Source organism: Tachyglossus aculeatus, unplaced genomic scaffold (assembly GCF_015852505.1).
Source record: "Tachyglossus aculeatus isolate mTacAcu1 unplaced genomic scaffold, mTacAcu1.pri SUPER_32, whole genome shotgun sequence".
NCBI lineage: Eukaryota > Metazoa > Chordata > Mammalia > Monotremata > Tachyglossidae > Tachyglossus > Tachyglossus aculeatus.
The window spans coordinates 5,646,891-5,651,911 of record NW_024044838.1 but is presented as its reverse complement, the minus strand read 5'-3'; positions in this window follow the sequence as shown (position 1 = coordinate 5,651,911).

Genomic DNA, 5,021 nt, shown 5'->3' with positions numbered 1-5,021 from the left:
TAAAATATGGAGATGATGTCTTTTTGTATCCCCATCCTTAATTAATTAATCATTAAGCAATCCAGCAATGGTATTTATTGAACACTTGCTGTGTGCAGAGTGCTGTATCAAGTGCTTGGGAGCATACAATACAACAGAATTGGCAAACCCCATCCCTATTCTGAAGAAGCTTCTAAGACCTTGATTCTCCCTCTTACAGTCAAACAGCTGGCAGTAGAGATCCTGTTTAATTTACACCTGTGTATTCTTTCTCAGCACTAAGTACATCGTGAGAAGCACCATTGCCTAGTAGATAGATAAAGCCTTGGGAGTCAGAAGGATATGGTTTCTAATCCCAGCTCGGCCACTTGTCTGCTCTGTGACCTTGGGCAAGTCACTTCACTTCTCTGGGCCTCGGTTACCTCATCTGTAAAATGGGGATTAAAACTACGAGACCGATGTGGGACAGGGACTGTGTCCATGTAGATTTACTTGTAAACTCCCAGCACTTTGTACAGTGCCTGGGATAGACTGTAATCTCGTTGTGGGCAGAGGGAACATAATAATAATAATGGCATTTGTTAAGCACTTATTATGTGCCAGGCACTCTAGTAAGCCCTGGGGTGCATATAAGAAAATCAGGTTGGATACAGTCCCTGTCCCACGTGGGCTCACAGGCTCAATCCCTAGTTTACAGATGATGTAACGGAGGCCCAGAGAAGTAAAGTGACTTGACCAAGGTCACACAACAGACAAGTGGCAGAGCCGGGATTAGAATCCACATCCTTCTGATTCCCAGGTCTGTGCTCTAAACACTGTCATGCTGCTTCTCTATGTCTATCACGCCTATCGATTCTGCAGTATTGTACTCTCTCAAGCACTTAGTGTAGTGTTCTATACACAGTAAATGCTCAAATGTTATTACTTGTTACAGTAATTTGCACACTCTTAAAAACTTAATAAGCATCATTACTACTATTAGGTCTGAAAGGAGGATGACTGAGGCAAGTCTGGGGCAGAGGTAAGGTCCATTAATCCATCAGTGATATTTATTGAAATCTTACTGTGTGCAGAACATCGTTCTAAGTGCTTGGGAAAATACAATACAACAGAATTAGCAGACATATTCCTTGACCATAATGAGCTTATGGTCTGAAGAGGGAGATTAAGTGTTGACATAAAGAGGAGAGTAGAGCCCAAAAGGTATGGTTCACATATAGGATATCTGACACCTAGGGCTATAAGTGTGTCTCAGATACAGAGTGGCCTTTTAAGTCAGTACCAAAATTTTTCCATCTGAAAAGCAGATTCACTTCCTGTTAATTTCCAACTCGTAGTGTACATACTTCCAGAACATAACTGCTAAATAATTTAAAATGCCCCTTCGACTCTCCCAGTGGCAATTCTCCCCTGAGAATCCTAAGGTGTAAGAGGGTGGGAAGACCAACTTCCAAGGGAAGAAAAGGGAGGAGAAGACACACTGATAACCAATGTGACTTGTAGAAGTTGGAGTCCTCGAGGCAGGACTAGTAGCTCCTGGTTCCGAAAGTGCCTCTGTCTTATTGGCACAGCCACAGAGACCAAGTAGTGACTTTATATAGAGCAGAGGCCGAAATGATCTCTTCTACTGGAAAATGATCTCCCCAGTACATGTTTTCCTTGGGTGGCAGGGACAGAAAGCTGATTTTCCACAGGCTACCATTCCTTTAGAACTAGATTTAAAAACTGCTTTCCAAAATATGTCATAGTTTAACTCAGCCCCCAGGAGCACAATTGGTAAACACCATCTACTATTCTGTTTACTTGAGTAACAAGGCTTTTATTTTAAGAGTAATTGCAAGGAGTTGAAATGACACCCAGATATTTCCACAATATGAGAAAACAACCTCTATGCAATTATTTAGTCTTGAAGCATTCATTTTAGTAACCCATATGGGCCTGGATTAGACAGGGATGCAACAAGGATTTTGTCTCCATGTGCTGCTCGATGAATGTAAGCACAGCCACAGCCTATATTCCACTCAAACATCAACTGCACCAAGAGTTACCGATCAGAAGGAAGAAATTGGGTATGTGCAGTTGGACAACTTCATGCTTTTTCCCTTTTGTTCCATTTTTACCTTGAAAATGCTATTTTTCCCCATTTATTGGATTTGAAATGTTTTCACTTTGCAGAATAAGTAATAATGGAAAATTGAAAGATGGGTACAAGCCACTGAGTGGGTGGATAAGAACACAGCACCTGTGGTATCTTAGAACTTTGAGAGCTGGTGAGGTAGTCTAGTCCATTCCTCCATCTCCAAAGACAACTTACAATCAAAAAAAATTTGAAAGATCTGAAACAAAACTGGCAGAACAGGAAGTTTAACCTCTCACCTCAGTTAATAAGGGCAAATTAGCCCTATGGACTTTAAAATGCCAGACTCAGAAGTATTGAGCAACCCTACTTTATTCTTGGCAAAAGAAGTAGACAGATTGTGTAGAAAAAGGAGGGCAGTGAAGGGCATGGTTTTCTACAGTGTACTTCCTTGCAGTCAGCTGTCAGTCTTTGCCTTCTAGGAAAGGACAAAGCCAGAGGAAATTTAGGAAAAGAGTGAAGATCTTTATGTGCAAATAGATGATCCATTGTAGGTACAAGGATAAAGACTAATCAAACTATAATAGGCGCCTGATAAAATTTCTCTCAACAGGTGGGGCTCAGCCACTAAACCCTGGGTTTTATCTGGTATAATTAATTAAATTCATTCATTCAATTTTATTTAGTGAGTGCTTACTTTGTGCAGAGCACTGAACTAAGAACCTCGGAGAGTACAGTATGATCGTAGATACATTCCCTATCCACAATGAAGTAAGAGTCCACCAGAGTTCCTGGGACTGTAAAATCTCAACCCCATCTCAAATTGGGAAACAGTATGGTCTAGTGGATAAATCGCAGATCAGGGAGCCAGGGGACCTGGGTTCTAATCCTGGTTCTGCCACTTGCTTGCCCTAATACCTTGGGCAAGTCACGTAAATCATCTATGCTTCAGTTCCCTCAACTGTAAAATTGGGATTCAATACCTGGTCTCCCTCCCACTTGCCTCTGAGCCCCTTGTGAGTCAAGGACTGAATTTGACCTAATTAATTTATATCAATCCCAGAGTTTAGAACAGTGTTTGCCACATAGTAAGCACTTAACAAATACCATAAAAAATTTAAATCAGGAAAAAAAAAAACATTTACTGTCATGGATCTGAGTAGAATGTGAATGTGACTGAAAATGCCTAGTGTATACTAGATTATGAACACCTTGAGCAAGAAGCATGGCCTAGTGGAAAGAGCAGTGGTCTTGGAGTCAGAGAACCTGGGTTCTAATCCTGGCTTTGTCAGTTGCCTGCTTTCTGACATTGGGCAAATCACTTCACTTCTCTGTGCTTCAGTTTCCTCATCTGCCAACTAGGCATTCAATACTTGTTCTCCTTACTTGGGCTGTTATCTCCATGTGGGACAGGGACTATGTTTCACCAGAATATCTTGTGTTTGTCTACTTCACCACTTAGTACTCTTCGTGACACATTGTAAGCATTCAACAAATGCCACAGTTATCATTGTTAGTGAGGGCAGAAAACTGGGTCCACCCACTCTATTGTACTTTCTCAAGTGTTTAGTATAATATTCTGCACAGAGTAAATGCTCAATAAATACTGTTGCTCAATTGATTAATTGGATAAAGTGTGGTAAGCTCCTCTGGGATATTATGTGGAATCAAGCACTAAGCTAAGGGGCTTGAAGCTACCAGGTCCCCACTCCCTGAATGACAAATTATTTAGCCTTTTAGATTTTTCCGCTGAAACGCTCTGTGATTATTATTTTTTTTTTTTAGAACAATATTCTGTTTTCATGCACTCATTGGATTTCTTTTTCTGCTTTTCTGTCTCTTTTATATATAACTATCCTACACTATTAGATAATCAGAATGGAATAACTTGGTATCCTCAATCCATTCATATTTATACTGTTTTTCATTTCCAACAACTTAACAGGAAGAGTCAGAATGCCTTCCATTTTACTGCAGGCCTATTTTCGATTTAGAAAATTAAGATTCATTTTCTTGGAACAACCCTAATGCACAGCAAGGGCTTTTTGAGCCTGTTAACTCCTTAAGAGCCAGAACCATATCCTCTATTTCTATTGTATTGTACTCTTCCAGGCACTTAATACAGTGCTCTGCACAGAGTAGGTGCTCAATAAATGCAAATGTTTGCTTGACTGATTACAAGCTGCACTCTTAGGTGCTCATTTGTTCTCATTTCTAGGTGCTCATTCTAGCAGATCCTAGCTAGGGATATCGCTCTCAATGCTGAAATAAATGACTGACAGGGAACGTACTGCTAATTCTGTTGTATTGTGCTCTCCCAAGTACTTAATACAGTGCTCTGCATATAGTTTCTACCCCAGTACACACAGTAAGCGCTCAATAAATACAAAATTGATTGATTGAATGGTGACTGCATCAGTGGACAATTTCCCGTCAGGGGACCTGGAATCTAATCCCAGCTCTGTCACTTGCCTGCTGTGTGACCTTGGGCAAATCACTTAACTTCTCAGGGCCTCAGTTCCCTCAACTGTCAAATAGAGATGAAATACCTGTTTTCCCTCCTTCTTAGATCTTAGATTGTGAGCTTTATGGGAGATAGGGATTGTGTCTGACCTCATTAAATTGTATCTACCCCAGTGCTTAGCGCAGTGCTTGGCACATAGGAAGTCCTTAAGAAGAACCACAGTTCATTATTATTATTATTGCTCTCATTTTGACTACTATCTGTAAATTATTTTTTCTTGAATTTCCAGGAAACGAAAGTCCCAGAAATGGAGGAGAGAAACTGCACCATGGCATCCCAGTTCATTCTCTTGGGATTAACAGACCAGCCAGAATGTAAGCTCGTTGTGTTTCTGATGTTTCTCCAAATCTATGTGAGCAGTCCCCAGCTTCACAGCCCCATGTACTTTTTCCTCAGGAACCTGTCTCTCTTAGATGCTGTCTATTCCTCTGGCATTGTCTC